The following is a 17,592-nucleotide window of genomic DNA, read 5'->3' as shown; positions in this document are numbered from 1 at the left end:
TAATGATATTGAACATTTTTATGTGCTTATTATCCATCATTATGTCTTCTCTTGTGAAGAGCCCATTCAAATCTTTCATCCATTTCTTTATTTTTGTTTTTCTGTCTTATTAGTGGTAAGAGTTTTTTTTTTTTTAAATATAGTCTCCCTGTGATTTCTTTGTCAGATATATGTTTTTTGAATATTTTCTCCCAGTCTTTGCTTTGCCTCTTCATTTTCTTAATGCTGTCTTCTGAGAGCAAACATTTTAAATTTTGATGAAGTCTAACTTTTTTTGTTGCTGTTTTATGTTTTGTCCTCTTTATGTACTATCTACAAAACCTTACCTTGGGCAAATCTTGTAAGCTCTATAAACCTCAGTTTCTGCTTCTGTAAAATGGGTAGGATAACACACTCTACTTAAGGTTGTGGGGATTGAGAAAGAAACTCATCAATCAAATATCAAATACATGTGAATGATTGTTCTTAGGTATTACAATATATAATATGATGGGCTATAGTAGACCGTTCCTCCATCCTAACATAACCCAGAATTATTTAGGTATTCCTTACAATAGGGTATCTCCTGACTAGTCTAAGGTAATGAAATCAGCAATGGCATTTTCTGGCTATTGTTTCAGGGTAGCCCATTGTCTCACTTTGACCAATCAGAACTGAAAGGAAGGATTTCTCTCCTAGGTAAAAAGCTTTCCGAGCTTACAGTGGAGGAGAACAGTGGAGCCCTTTGCCTCAGTTGCCACTGGCAGCCATATTACAGCCTGGAGGGAAGCCAGCCTGAGCATAAAGGTGATACATTACACATGGCCAATCACATGGAGAGAACCTGGATCTTGAGGGATTGTTCAGAGGGCCGACTGACCCTAAAACTCATGATACTTTTAGGGGTTCTCCACAAAGTTTTCATTTTTAAAGTCAGAAGGAAAAAATAAATATCATCCAGTCTGGATTATATTTGTCCTTATACCACTGCAGTTGTAAAATATAATTCTTGTATGGAGAAAGGGGCCCGTGAAGGCAAAAGTGCCCAGGGACAATGGAAGTCATAATGTGGCCCTGACTGTTGAGCTTCCAAATCAGCCAAAAGCGAACTCTGTCAGGCCTCTGCACCCCAGTTTTGTGAGGTGTAATATATTTCCTTATGGCACAAGCCCGTTTGAGTCAGGTGTTCAGTTACTTGGAGCAGAAAATGTCTTGCTGCTAACGGGAGGAAGCCGCCTACTCCGGGAGCTCTGGCTCTTGTGATGTGTTGTACCTGTGTCCTGCACCCCAGAGTGGCAGGCCTTGGCTGATTCTTGGGAGAGGCTGTTGGAAGAGATTCCCAGGCTTTCTGAACTGGGGCAAGCTGAGCATTCCAACCACTTCTGCTTGGATCAGCTTCTGGGTCCCCCTCCATCCCCTTGCCTTTGTGTGTGTGTTTGTGATTTTCAAAGATTTAAGACTTGAGATCTTCCTTTAATAGTCACTGCCTCAGGAAGGCAACTCTGGCTTCTCTTCATAGCATTTGTCAAATAACCAGTGATCAACTTTTATAAGGGAGCCCTCTATTTCCCAGTTTGCCAGCTATTATACTATATGTATCACAAAGAAAAAGTTATATTATTATGTTTTCTTTACTATTTCCCTTTTTAAAAAAAATCCCTGAAAATAATTAGAAGTCTCAAGGACCCACAAGTGTCTTTAATTAACTGAGTCATGGAGCCACAAGTCTTGCAGTTAAAACCTGGTTAATAATATTTTATTGGGTGTGGGCAACTGGAAAGTGAAATCTGTGAAAAAATGAATTCAGTAAGAAAGCAGTGAAGATGGAACAATTACGTAGGGATTAATGGCGGGGTGATCAACTCATCCCAGTTTGCCCAGGACTTTTCCAGTTTTTGCACTGAAAGTTGTGTGTCCTGGGAAAGCCTTCAGTCCTAGGCAAACTTAAAGGTATAGAGAAGGGAATTCCTTGGAGGTCCAGTGGTTAGGACTTGCTGCTTTCATTGCATTGCCAGGGCCCAGGTTTGATCCATGGTAGGGGAACTAAGATCCCCTAAAGCTGTGCGGTGCAGCCAAAAAAAAAACAAAGTACATTTAAGGTGTGGTAGATAGAAAGAAAATAGGACAGGACTCAGGAGTTCTTGCCTGGACTTTTGCCATGCTCTAGCTGGGGAACCATGGCAGTTGCTCAACTTCCCTGAGTCAGTTCTGCACACACATTGACCTGGGTAACAACATTTATTTGTAGTTATTATATTGTATTGATACTTGCCTGTTGTTATCACATTCTACTTTCCTGTATTTATCACATTGCTTTTGCCTGTTCATCATCTATTCCCTTATAGTGGTAGGCCATGACCAGTTTTGCCCATAGAATGCCCCTAAGTGTACACAAAGGAAAAAGTCCTAAGTCCAAAAAATAAGGAGAAATGGTCCAGTGTCAGTAAAACAAGAATGTCAAAGTCCAGAACCTGGCTATTAGGTCTGGTGATGTGGCAGAATTATTGTCTTCTGTGGTGGTTTAAGTTGTTTCTGTGTGCCGATGAGCCTGAGGATACAAAGAGCACTGAGCCTGCGATTCCAGGTTTCTCTGACTGGAAGACAGCCCATTCTACACGGGCTGTAAGGACTTCTAGATTTAGGTCTGTCTCTGTGAGCTACACGGCAGGCCAGGAGCTGGGACATCCACCCTGAGCTTTTATTTCATTTATATAGTCGTTCCCTCTTATTCACGGGGTGTATGTTCCAAGGCCCCCCGTGGATGCTGAAACTATGGATAGTACTGAACCCTATATATACTATGTTTTTTCTTATACATACATACCTATGATAAGTTTTAATTTATAAATTAGGCACAGTAAGAGATTAACAACAATAACTAATAATAAAATAGAACAATTATAACAATATACTATAATAAAAGTTATGTGAATGTAGTCTCTTTCTCAAAATATCTTATTGTACTGTATTCACCTTTCTTCTTGTGTTGATGTAAGGTGATAAAATGCTCACATGATGAGATGAAGTGACGTGAATGACAATAGGCATTGTGACTTAGTGTTAGGCTACTATTGACATTCTAACAATAAGTCAGAAGGAGAATCATCTGCTTCTGGTGATCCTAGATCATTGAACCATGATGATGTCTATGATTGGATGTAGGCAGATGATGTCAATGGTTGGGGACCCCTGGTGGGATGGAGCAGGATAACTCAAGATTTTATCATGATACTCAGAATGGCACAGCAATTTAACGCTTATGAGTTGTTTATTTCTGGAATTTTCCGTATATGTTCAGACCGTGGTTGACCTTGGGTGACTGAAACTGTGGGAAGCAAAACCATGGATAATTGGGGACTGCTGTATCCTTTGCCTGCTTATTCTTACTATCTTTGAATCCAGACACCACGGTTTGGCCTTGAATACGTCTACTTCATACAATTTGTATGGAGCTTATTTTTTCTGTGACTTTTTGGTGAGCATGTGGCTCAGTCTCTGCCAATCAACATCAAACCTATAGACACAGTGATTGGTTCAGGAATGATGGACACACCCTAAGATAACCCCCAATGAGGGGTTAGTGTAGTGTAGGGCTTGGATCCAGAGAGCCTGGGTTGAACTCCTGCTGTGCCACTCACTGACTGTGTGAACTTGGGAAAGTTACTTAACCTTTTTTGGGCTTCAGTTTCCTCACATGTGAAATGGGGATAATGATAATTCCTATCTCATAGAATTTTTATGAGTAGTAAATAAGAAAATGCACATAAAACCCTTAGTACAGTTCTTGGCACATAGCTATTGCTGCTGTTGTTATTATTGATCACAGTGACTAATCTTAAATCAGGTAGTCAGATTAATTGCATGAGAGAATAAAAGAGGTTATTAAGGCTAAAAATTGCTTCATATTTTTATGTGTAACTCTCTCTAGTTTATGGGCTATTTAGAGGAATCAGGGTCTGGACACATAGTTTACTGCAGTTTGATGACTGGGTCATGGAAATCTGTGACCCCACCCTGAGCAGCATCCTAAGACAATGGTATTTTTTAAATAAATGGCTCTGAGATACCTAATTTTTTGAATTTCAAGTGGCTTATAAAGTTATACTTCCTTACTGGTAATAAATAGTAATAGCTAACATGTATGTAGTACTTACACTATGTCAGGAACTGAAGCAAGTGCTACATGTGTTAATTCAACAGCACTATTATTATGCCTATTTTACTAAAAAGGAAATTGAGACAGAGCCGTTTAGTACCTTGCCCTGGTTATATAGGTAGTGAGCAGCAAACTAGGAGTTCTAAAGCAAGCTGTCTGGTAGCAAGAACCCCTGCTCTAAAGTTTCCTCTATGTTACTCCCTCCCCACCACCAACTGAATATCTAGGATTGCTGGGATAGAACAGAAGCATGGATGATTCTTCATTGTGGTACAACTACAGAGATTCAAACTGGACGTGTAGATTGAGGGAACTGCAACTGGAGATTGCAATAAATTCACATTGCTAAATTGCTGTGAACCCACGGGAATCTGAGATTTTAAAGATTTAAAGATCTGTTTGGTGGGGGGGGGATGTCAATTTCAGAAGAGATTCACAGATGTCGATGACTACTCATAGTGATTTATTTTTTTTTTAATTCCTTTTTATTTATTTATTTTTGGCTGTGTTTGGTTTTGGTTGCTGTGCGCGGGCTTTCTCTAGTTGCATCGAGCAGGGGCGACTCTTTGTTGTGGTGCATGGGCTTCTTGGTGCGGTGGCTTCTCTTGTTGCAGAGCATGGGCTCTAGGTGTGCAGGCTTCAGTAGTTGTGGCATGTGGGCTCAGTAGTTGTGGCTCACCGGCTCTAGAGTGCAGGCTCAGTAGTTGTGGTGCATGGACTTATTTGCTCCGTGGCATGTGGGATCTTCCCGGACCAGAGCTCAAACCCACGTCCCCTACATTGGCAGGCGATTAACCACTGCGCCACCAGGGAAGTGCCTGTACGTGCTTTAAGTCTCCGTCTGCTTTCGACTGTACATCCAAATCAAAGATGTCCTATCAGTGTGGCTCAGCTCTAAGAGCAGCTGATTAAGGTGTTGGCTAACTATGCCCAACCTTGGGTAACCCTGGTGTCCTAGAGACCAAGACATGAATAGCAGAAATAGCCTACAGTTTTTGGCCATGTAGTCAAATCAGGCAATATTTGGGCCCAGTCGGTTTGTGAAAGTATATGCCCTTATGAATCTGTTGAAAGAGAAGCCAATGCTTGAGCCATATTTGGCTGTATAAGTCTTTGCCTTTCATAAAAAGAGTTCATTTGTTAAATAATAGATTTCTTAGTGACATGTTAAAATTTGATCACTGACTACTGATAACCCCTGTAGCATAGTCTTGCAAGAATAATGTTGATTAAATTATTTATTTTCTTGGTCTGCTTTCATACTGATGCTTAAAAATTCAATAGTTCTGAATAGCTGAGTTTACCATTATTATCCAAGAAAATATTCTTGTGGTAAATAACATAAGGATTTCTGATATACTTGCCATTATTAAAACAAGTCCTTGGAAGAGATAGTTTCTAATAGTCTTTTTAGTGCTAAAATTCTTTGATTTTTATCTTATCTTTTGTTACTGAATTGGAGTCAGCATCAGGCCAAGAGAAAAAATGAATTTAAGTGGGCTTTCAGCACATGCTGAGAGTCTTTTCTAATACACACACACACACACACACACACACACACACACACCATTATAAACTTCTACACAGAAGATAATGTGTTTATTAAATTGATTGCTAAAACACCTCCATACATTAACCTATGTGGCTGGTGACCTGTGCTAGAAGACTCATTGAAATACATGGAGGTTGGATTGCAGCTTTGGCTTCAAAGAATATTGGCAACTTTGCATTTATGTGATATTAATTTGCCTCAAGTATGTCACTGGTGAGTTCTTTGTTTTAGTGAGTGCCAGATGTATTCTTCTTCAGAATATATTTGGTGAAACTCTCCTTCTGAATGCCAAACGGACATGAGAAAACTTTCAGTCATCTGGAGCTTGTAAATTGTTCTCAAATTTTTGGAATTTTATTGAAGGCTTGATTTCATCATAGAGCAGAGAATACCTTGGATGAATAAAAAGCAAATCAATCAGAAATGATTGGAAACAGTAATTAGAATTTCCTTGGAGAGATAAAATGTATGATGTAAATCCACTGTCTTGAAAAAAAAAAGTTGCTTTCTAACAAGTTATCAGATCTTACAGAACAACTTCAGATGCGGACACAGATGTGAAGCTTTATTTTGTTTTCAGCAACAAGTTCCTTCCTCCCTTTTTTCAAAATTAGCTTTTCTGGAAACTTCATTTGGCTAATCAAGGCCGATGGGGTTTCAAGATGATTGCATTGTGGAGCATGAAACTAGAAATAATATCCCCTGAAAATTAGTAATTTTATTTCAATATGTAATTTAACAAAATGGATCATCACTCTCCCACTTTTGCCAGTTTGGAATCTTTCCATAATATTTTGTTGACTTTTAGAATTTTCTGTGTTCTACTTTCCAATTTTGTTTTACCTTATTTGAATTATTTTTTCCTTCCCGTTGTGGATTTTTTATTAAAATAGAAAATCCTCCTTATCTGTCCTTTTGTCAATACTTAATCTTGTATCTTGATACCGATTATAGATAACAAAATGGGTTTTAAAGTCTCTTTGAAAAAATTTAAATTAATTTTTTAGGGAGCAGTGGTTCAAGCAAAATCAGACATTTAGAATTTTTTAAAAATATGTAATAGCATTACTAAAACTGATTTATGATTTTTTTCTCCTTAGTATGTCATATCCTATACCAATGGAACTGCTGAGACCAAAGCCTAAAATGGAATGGACATTATTATTTTCTCTCTGCCCTTAGAGGAATTTTAAGGCATAAATTATTTTGATAAACTAGCAGTAACTTCTTTATCACTATAGAATGTGGAAAGGGAAAAACAGTCTTTCTGTTTGGAATTTACAGTATGCTGCTAACGATAAAGTATATGGAGTAACATATCTGACTTTTATCGTTGATTAAATTGGGCAAATGTGGAAACTCTATTCAAGGTAAGAGGTTAAAAGTTTACATATCCACAAGGGAGATATTGCAAAGATACTGCTTAGAGTTAAGTGTTTTGTTTTTTTTTTCCTAAATAACTCTGTTCAAGCAGATGCTTCAATTGCAGTTAATTTTTAAAAGGGCCAAGAGTTATAAAATATTTGAATTTATTCAATACATTTGGAAGAATGGCAGGATCAGAAAGAACTTTCCAATCTGATTTAAGAAAGATGAATTCATTTTATGGAGAAAAGGAAAAAGAAGAAAAAAGGGATCTTATCTACTCCAATTCCTTCTTGAAACTTGGAGCTTAGATGACTTGTCCAACTTAACCCTTGTTAGTAGTAGAGCTAAGGACTAGAACCAGGTGTCTTGACACCTTGTCTTTGGAGCATTCCACTTCGCTGCCCTGTCTCTGTATCTACAGCATCCTTTGTCTCTTTGACATAATCTTCATTATCATCATCCATTCAAACAACACAAAGTGAGCATTTCACTGAGGCATGTTTCAAGGCTTAGGGAGCGTTGGGTGGAGCTGACATGTAAGTGAGCAGAATGAAATGAATCTTATATCTTCGGCCAGGCTGTGATTTTCTTGAAAGCAGGGATTGTGTTTGTCCACCTCTCTTCCAGGCCACATTGCAGAACATGCTCTATGAAGCTATATGCAGAATGCACTCTGCCTCCAGAAATTTCTCCACCTGTCCCTAGCCTATGAGTCCTCTTCTCTGTTTTGGTTTCTACCTATTGACTCCTAGTAGGAGTCCTCCTCTCAGCCTACACCCTCCGTTGGACTGACAATTCACTTGGTCAGCCTGACTTTGATTTTGGCTTTTGTATTATTTCTGCTTAACACTATGCTCTGCAAACCTTGGTCAAGTGACCCTCATATCTGTCCCTACTGTAAGCTCCCAGGACACTGCCCCTAGTCCCTGCTAAAGCCCAGCTCCCATCTACCTGGGAGCTGAAATTGATAGTCTTATCTTCATACTGCTGAAGAAATGAAGATAGCCTTGCACTTGGTAGATACTCATCAGACATTTGTGGAATGAACAGTAAAGACACTAGTGTCATCTTTGCTGTCATCCTCATCTTTTTATTGAATGGTTGGCTTGGAGAGAAGGTGTGATGCAAAATGGATCATGATTCAATTGATCACATTCACATACATGAAAATAAAGCCTACCCTTAGTCTTGAATCTCCAGATGGCTGGTTTAAATACCTAGCAAATTCTATGTATATCTGGTTATTATTTTCCTTCTCTGTGTGTGAAGACTTAGTTTGGATATAAGTTTTGCTATATTGAGGAGTTATTTTCTCTTTTCTCTGAGGAACTATCCAATCAGTGAAGGAAATGAGGTTCTGCTGTGTACACACACTGAGTTTCTATCACTTTGTCTTCTTTCAAACTTTCAGAAATTATTGGGTGGAGTCAACTAATAACTAGCAATTTAAAAATAATGCACGAATCACCTATATTTTAGACAAAATAGCATTTATTTTTCTTCTGAAGTATATTAAAGTATATTAAAGGAGTATGACAATAGGTTTTAAAATTACATCCTTAATTGGAAGCTTATTTTCAGCAGTTTGCTAACATTTAAAAATGAATTCATTATGTTTCTAAACATTCTGTAGCTTCCTTCTTCCTAATGACTCCTTTTGACAACAGTATTTTTTTCTGATTTTAGAAGTAATATTTGCTCAATGAAGACATTTTTATAAAAATAGGAAAATATAAAGATGTAAATTAAAATCACCCATAACAAAAATAACTTAAATATTATCACCCTAAGAGACAACTACTGTTAACATTTGGTTGTATTTCTTTCCAGACTTTTCTATATGCTCCCTCGCTCTGTCTTGATTTCTCTCTTTCTCCAATATTTATTCTCAGTATATATGCAAATGTAGACAACATTGTTATTTTGGAACATGTACATTATATATGTACAAGATTTTGTATATTGTTTTATTATCTTTCGTAACATTTATATTTTAAACATTTCTTCATATTTTATAATGTTTCTTAAAGCTTTTGATTTTCTCTATGAAAGCTTTGATTTTCTCTATGAAAAATCTCTAGCCCTAGGTTCTAGTCATTATTGAATTGAACTACCATAATTTCCTGGATGATAATCATGCTGTATTTTGGTTAATTGAAAATCTGGCTTTCTTAAACCCTCAATTATGATAATATCATATATAGACTTTGTTGAGATATATTACTTTTTTAAAAAACCTGATGGATCAGAAAGACCTTAAGGAGACCAGAGGGGAAACAGAAGAAGCAAGAAGAACTACAGTCCTGCAGCCTGTGGAACAAAAACCACATTAACAGAAAAATAGACAAAATGAAAGGCAGAGGTCTATGTGCCAAATGAAGGAATAAGAAAAAACCTCAGAAAAACAACTAAATGAAGTGGAGATAGACAATCTCCCAGAAAAAGAATTCAGAATAATGATAGCGAAGATGATCCAGGACCTTGGAAGAAAAATGGAGGCAAAGATCGAGAAGATGCAAGAAATGTTTAACAGAGACCTAGAAGAATTAAAGAACAAAAAAACCAGAGATGAACAATACAATAACTGAAATGAAAAATACACTAGAAGGAATCAATAGCAGAATAACAGATAGGTAGCCTGGAAGACAGAAGGGTGGAAATCACTGCTGAGGAACAGAATAAAGAAAAAAGAGGGAAAAGAAATGAAGAGAGCCTAAGAGACCACTGGGACAACATTAAATGCAGCAACATTCGCATTATAGGGGTCCCAAAAGGAGAAGAGAGATAGAAAGGGCCCGAGAAAATATTTGAAGAGATTATAGTCAAAAACTTCCCTAACATGGGAAAGGAAATATCCACCCAAGTCTGGAAGTGCAGAGAGTCCCAGGCAGGATAAACCCAAGGAGAAACATGCCAAGACATATAGTAATCAAATTCACAAAAATTAAAGGCAAAGAAAAATTATTAAAAGCAACAAGGGAAATACGACAAATAACATACAAGGGAACTCCCATAAGGTTAACAGCTGATTTCTCAGCAGAAACGCTACAAGCCAGAAGGGAGTGGCATGATATATTTAAAGTGATGAAAGAGAAGAAACTAGAACCAAGATTACTTTACCCATCAAGGATCTCATTCAGATTTCTCTGGAGAAATCAAAAGCTTTACAGACAAGCAAAAGCTAACAGAATTCAGCACCACCAAACCAGCTAGAAAACAGATGCTAAAGGAACTTCTCTAAGTGGGAAACACAAGAGAAGAAAAGGACCTACTAAAACAAACTCAAAACAATAAAGAAAATGGTAAAAGGAACATAAATATCGATAATTACATCACATATGAATGGATTAAATGCTCCAACCAAAAGACACACGCTCGCTGAATGGATACAAAAAAGGACCCAGATCTATGCTGTCTACAAGAGACCCACTTCAGACCTTGCGACACATACAGACTGAAAGTGAGGGGATGAAAAAAGATATTCCATGCAAATGGAAATCAAAAGAAAGCTGGAGTAGCAATACTCATGTCAGATAAAATAGACTTTAAAATAAAGAATGTTATAAGAAACAAGGAAGGACACTACATAATGATCAAGGGATCAATCCATGAAGAAGATATAACAATTATAAATATATATGCACCCAACATAAGGGCACCTCAATACATAAGGCAAATGCTAACAGCTATATAAGAGGAAATCAACAGTAACACAATAACAGTGGGGGAGTTGAACACCTCACTAACACCAATGGACAGATCACCCAGGCAGAAAATTAATAAGGAAACAAAAGCTTTAAATGACACAATAGACCAGATAGATTTTTTTAACACCTTTAATGGAGTATAATTGCTTTACAATGGTGTGTTAGTTTTGGCTTTATAAAAAAGAGAATCAGCTCTACATATACATATATTCCCATATCTCCTCCCTCTTGCATCTCCCTCCCACACTCCCTATCCCACCCCTCTAGGTGGTCACAAAGCACGTAGCTGATCTCACTGAGCTATGCAGCTGCTTCCCACTAGCAATCTATTTTACATTTGGTAGTGTATATATATCCATGCCACTCTCTCACTTTGTCCCAGCTTAACCTTCCCCCTTTCTGTGTCTCAAGTCCATTCTCTACGTCTGTGTCTTTATTCCTGTCCTGCCCCTAGGTTCTACAGAAGCACTTTTTTTTTTAAGATTCCATATATATGTGTCAGCATATGGTATTTGTTTTTCTCTTTCTGACTTACTTAATGCTGTATGACAGACTCTAGGTCCATCCACCTCACTACAAATAACTCAATTTCGTTTCTTTTTATGGATGAGTAATGTTCCATTGCATATAGGTGCCACATCTTCTTTATCCATCCATCTGTCGATGGACACTTAGGTTGCTTCCATGTCTTGGCTATTGTAACTAGAGCTGAAATGAACACTGTGGTACATAACTCTTTTTTTGTGTGTGTGTGGTACGCGGGCCTCTCACTGTTGTGGCCTCTCCCATTGTGGAGCACAGGCTCCGGGCGCACAGGCTTAGTGGCCATGGCTCACTGGCCTAGCCACTCTGTGGCATGTGGGATCTTCCCGGACTGGGTCACGAACGTGCATCCCCTGCATTGGCAGGCGGACTCTCAACCACTTTGCCACCAGGGAAGCCCCAATGACTCTTTTTGAATTATGGTTTACTCAGGGTATATGCCCACTAGTGGGATTGCTGGGTCATATGGTAGATCTATTTTTAATTTTTTAAGGAACCTCCATGCTGTTCTCCATAGTGTCTGTATCAATTTACATTCTCACCAACAGTGTAAGAGGGTTCCCTTTTCTCCAAACCCTCTCCAGCATTTATTGTTTGTAGATTTCTTGATGATGGCCATTCTGACTGGTGTGAGGTTATACAGCATTGTAGTTTTGATTTGCGTTTCTTTAATGATTAGTGATGTTTAGCATCCTTTCATATGTTTGTTAGCAATCTGTATATCTTCTTTGGATAAATGTCTATTTATGACTTCTGCCCATTTTTGGATTGGGTTGTTTGGGTTTTTTTTTGATATTGAGCTGCATGAGCTGCTTGTAAATTTTGGATATAAATCCTTTGTCAGTTACTTCGTTTGCAAATATTTTCTCCCATTCTGAGGGTTGTCTTCTCGTCTTGTTTATGGTTTCCTTTGCTGTGCAAAAGCTTTTAAGTTTCATTATGTCCCATTTGTTTATTTTGTTTTTATTTCCATTTTGCTAGGAGGTGGGTCACAAAGGATCTTGCTGTGATTTATGTCATAGAGTGGTCTGCCTATGTTTTCCTCTAAGAGTTTTATAGTGTCTGGCCTTACATTTAGGTCTTTAATCCATTCTGAGTTTATTTTTGTGTATGGTGTTAGGGAGTGTTCTAATTTCGCCTACATGTAGCTGTCCAGTTTTCCCAGCACCACTTATTGAAGAGGCTATCTTTTCTCCACTGTATATTTTTGCCTCCTTTATCAAAGATAGAGTGACCATATGTGCATGGGTTTATCTCTGGGCTTTCTCTCCTGTTCCATTGATATATATTTCTGTTTTGGTGCCAGTATCATACTGTCGTGATTACTGTAGCTTTGTAGTATAGTCTGAGGTCTGGGACCCTGATCCCTCCAGCTCCGTTTTTCTTTCTCAAGATTGCTTTGGTTTTTCAAGGTCTTTTGTGTTTCCATACAAATTGTGAAATTTTTTGTTCTAGTTCAGTGAAAAATGCTATTGGTAGTTTGATAGGGATTGCATTGAATCTGTAGATTGCTTTGGGTAGTATAGTCATTTCCACAATGTTGATTCTTCCAATACAAGAACATGGTATATCTCTCCTTTTATATCATCTTTAATTCCTTTCATCAGTGTCTTATAGTTTTCTACATATAGGTCTTTTGTCTCCTTAGGTAGGTTTATTCCTAGGTATTTTATTGTTTATGTTGCAATAGTAAATGGGAGTGTTTCCTTTATTTCTCTTTCAGATTTTTCATCATTACTGTATAGGAATGCAAGAGATTTCTATGCATTAATTTTGTATCCTGCTGCTTTACCAAATTCATTGATTAGCTCTAATAGTTTTCTGGTAGCATCTTTAGAATTCTCTGTGTACAGTATCATGTCATTTGCAAACAGTGACAGTTTTACTTATTCTTTTCTGATTTGGATTCCTTTTATTTCTTTTTCTTCTCTGATTGCCATGGCTAAACTTCCAAAACTATGCTGAATAATAGTGTTGCGAGTAGACAACCTTGTCTTCTTCCTGATCTTAGAGGAAATGGTTTCAGTTTTTTACCATTGAAAACAATGTTGGCTATGAATTTGTCAAATATGGCATTTACTATCCCTCTCTGCCTACTTTCTGAGGGTTTTTTTAATCATAAATGGGTGTTGAAATTTGTCAAAAGCTTATTCTGCATCTATTGAGATGATCATATGGTTTTTCTCCTTCAATTTGTTAATATGGTCTATCACATTGATTGATTTGCATATATTAAAGAATCCTTGCATTCCTGGGATAAACCCCACTTGATCATGGTGTATAATCCTTTTAGTGTGCTGCTGGATTCTGTTTGCTAGTATTTTGTTGAGGTATTTTGCATCTATGATCATCAGTGATATCGGCCTATAGTTTTCTTTGTTTGTGGCATCCTTGTCTGGTTTTGGTATCAAGGTGATGGTGGCCTCGTAGAATGAGTTTGGGAGTATTCCTCCCTCTGCTATATTTTGGAAGAGTTTGAGAAGGATAGGTGTTAGCTTTTCTCTAAATGTTTGATAGAGTTCGCCTGTGAAGCCATCTGGTCCTGGGCTTTTGTTTGTTGGAATATTTTAAATCATAGTCTCAACTTCCATGCTTGTGATTGGTCTCTTTATATTTTCTATTGGTCTCGGAAGGTTGTGCTTTTCTAAGAATTTGTCCATTTCTTCCAGGTTGTCCATTTTATTGGCATATAGTTGCTTGTAGTAATCTCTCATGATCCTTTGTATTTCTGCAATGTCAGTTGTTACTTCTCCTTTTTCATTTCTAATTCTATTGATTGGAGTCCTCTCCATTTTTTTCTTGATGAGTCTGGCTATTGGTTTATCAATTTTGTTTATTTTCTCAAAGAACCAGCTTTTAGTTTATTGATCTTTGCTATTGTTTCATTCACTTCTTTTTTATTTATTTCACATCTGACCTTTATGATTTCTTTTGTTCTGCTAACTTCGGGTTTTTTGTTCTTCTTTCCCTAATTGTTTTAGGTGTAAGGTTAAGTTGTTTACTTGAGATGTTTCTTGCTTCTTGAGGTAAGTTTGGATTGCTGTAAACTTCCATCTTAAAAGTGCTTTTGCTTCATCCCATAGATTTTGGGTCTTCGTGTTTTCATTGTCATTTGTCTCTAGGTATTTTTTGATATCCTCTTTGATTTCTTCAGTGATCTCTTGGTTATTTAGTAGTGTATTATTTAGCCTTATGTGTTTGTATCTTTTACAGATTTTTTTCCTGTAATTGATATCTAGTCTCATAGCATTGTGGTTGGAATATATACTTGATATGATTTCAGTTTTCTTAAATTTACCAATGCTTGATTTGTGACCCAAGATATGATCTATCCTGGAGAATGTCCCATGAGCACTTGAGAATAAAGTGCACTCTGTTGTTTTTAGATGGAATGCCTTATATATATCTATTAAGTCTATCTTGTTTAATGTACCATTTAAGGCTTTTTTTCCTTGTTTACTTTCATTTTGGATGATCTATCCATTGGTGAAAGTGGGGTGTTAAAGGCTCCTACTAAGATTGTCTTACTCTCAATTTCCCCTTTTATGGCTGTTATCATTTGCCTCATGTATTGAGGTGCTCCTATGTTGGGTGCATAAATATTTACAATTGTTATATCTTCTTCTTGGATTGATTCCTTGATCATTTTGCAGGGTCCTTCTTTGTCTCTTGTAATAGTCTTTATTTTAAAGTCTATTTTTGTCTGATATGAGAATTGCTACTCCAGCTTTCTTTTGATTTCCACTTGCATGGAATATCTTTTTCCACCCCCTCACTTTCCGTGTGTATGTGTCCCTAGGTCTGAAGTGGGTCTCTTGTAGACAGCATACATATGGGTCTTGTTTTTGTATCCATTCATCCAGTCTCTGTCTTTTGGTTGGAGCGTTTAATCCATTTACATTTAAGGTAGTTATTGATATGTATGTTCCTATTACCATTTTCTTAATTGTTTTGGGTTTGTTATTGTAAGTCTTTTTCTTCTCTTGTATTTCCTGCCTAGAGAAGTTCCTTTAGCATTTGTTGTAAAGCTGGTTTGGTGGTGCTGAAATCTCTTAGCTTTTGCTTGTCTGTAAAGGTTTTAATTTATCCATTGAATCTGAGTGAGATCCTTGCTGGGTAGAGTAATCTTGGTTGTAGGTTTTTCCCTTTCATCACTTTAAATATGTCCTGCCACTCCCTTCTGGCTTGCAGGGTTTCTGCTGAAAGATCAGCTGTTAACCTTATGGGGATTCACTTGTATGTTACTTGTTCTTTTACCCTTGCTGCTTTAAGATTTTTTCATTGTATTTAGTTTTTGATTGTTCAATTAAAATGTGTCTTGGCGTCTTTCTCCTTGGATTTATCCTGAATGGGACTCTCTGAACTTCCTGGACTTAAATGACTATTTCTTTTCCCATATTATTTAAGTTTTCAACTATAATCTCTTCAAATATTTTCTCAGTCCCTTTCTTTTCTTTTCTTCTGAGACCCCTATAATTTGAATGTTGGTATGCTTAATGTTGTCCCAGAGGTCTCTGAGGCTGTCCTCAATTCTTTTCATTCTTTTTTCTTTATTTTGCTCTGCAGTAGCTATTTCTAGTATTTTATCTTCCAGGTCACTTATCCGTTCTTCTGCCTGAGTTATTCTGCTATTGTTTCCTCCTAGAGAAATATTAATTTCATTTATTGTGTTGTTCATCATTGTTTGTTTGCTTTTTAGTTCTTGAAGGTCTTTGTTAAACGTTTCTTGTATTTTCTCCATTGTATTTCCATGATTTTGGATCATCTTTCCTATCATTACTCTGAATTCTTTTTCAGGTAGACTGCCTATTTCCTCTTCATTTGTTTGGTCTGGTGGGTTTTTGCCTTGCTCTTTCATCTTCTGTTTGCTTCTCTGTCTTGTCATTTTGATTAACTTACTGTTTTTGGCATCTCCTTTTGGCAGTCTGCTGGTTTGTACTTCCCATTGTTTTTGGTGTCTGCCGCCAGTGGCTAAGTTTGGTTCAATGGGTTGTGAAGGCTTTCTGGTGGAGGTGACTGGTGTCTGTGTTCTTGGTGGATGAGGCTGGATATTGTCTTTCTGGTGGGCAGGAACGTGTCCAGTGGTGTGTTTGGGGGTGTCTGTGATCTTATTATAATTTTAGGAAGCCTCTCTGCTAATGGGGCGGGTTGTGTTCCTGTCTTGCTTTTTTGGCATAGAGTGTCCAGCACTGTATGTTGCTGGTCATTGAGTGGAGCTGGGTCTTAGCATTGAGACGGAGTTCTCTGGGAGAGCTTTCACTGTTTGATGTTACGTGGAGCCAGGAGGTCTCTGGTGGAGCAATGCCCTGAATTCAGCTCAGCTAGCTTACATCAAAGCGACAGGCCTCACATCTGGCCAGAGCACCAGGACCTGGTCAGCCAAATGGGTCAAAAGAAAAGGGAGCAAAAAAGAAAGAAAGAAGGAATGAAACAAAACAAAACAAAATAAAATAATGTTATTGAAATTTAAAATTTTAAAAAGGATTAAAAATAAAAAATTAAAAAGTAATAAAAAGAAAGAAGAGATCAACCAAAGCAAAAAACAAATCCACCAATGATAACAAGCGCTAAAATAGACTAAAAAAAAAAAAGACAGAACCCTAAGACAAATTCTAAAGCAAAGCTATACAGACAAAATCACACTAAGAAGCATGCACATACACACTCACAAAAAGAGAAAAAAGAAAAAATATATATATTTATTTAAAAAAAGGAAGAGAGCAACAAAATCAATAAACAAATTTACCAATGATAATAAACTGTAAGTACTAAACTAAGATGAACAAAAAACCGGAAACATATTAGATGCAGAAAGCAAACCCGAAGTCTACAGTTGCTCCCTAAGTCCACCACCTCAATTTTGGGATGATTATTTTTCTATTCAGGTATTCCAGAATTGCAGGGTACATCAAGTTGACTGTGGAGATTTAATCCACTGCTCCTGAGGCTGCTGGGGGAGATTTCCCTTTCTCTCCTTTCTTCGCACAGCTCCTGGCATTCAGTTTTGGACTTGGCCCCGCCTCTGTGTGTAGGTACTTGAGGGTGTCTGTTCTTCACTCAGACAGGAGGAGATTAAAATAGCAGCTGATTAGGGGGCTCAGGCTCACTCAGGCCAGGGGGAGGGATGGGTACGGAATGTGGGGCGAGCCTGCGGCGGCAAAGGCTAGTATGACGTTGCAATAGCCTGAGGCGTGCCGTGTGTTTTCCTGGGGAAGTTGTCCTTGGGTCGTGGGACATTGACAGTGGCGGGCTGTGCAGGCTCCCGGGAGGGGAGTTGTGGATTGTGA

Source organism: Kogia breviceps, chromosome 11 (genome assembly GCF_026419965.1).
Source record: "Kogia breviceps isolate mKogBre1 chromosome 11, mKogBre1 haplotype 1, whole genome shotgun sequence".
Classification (NCBI taxonomy): Eukaryota; Metazoa; Chordata; class Mammalia; order Artiodactyla; family Physeteridae; genus Kogia; species Kogia breviceps.
The sequence above is the reverse complement of the archived record's forward strand: the minus strand, read 5'-3'. Positions refer to the sequence as shown.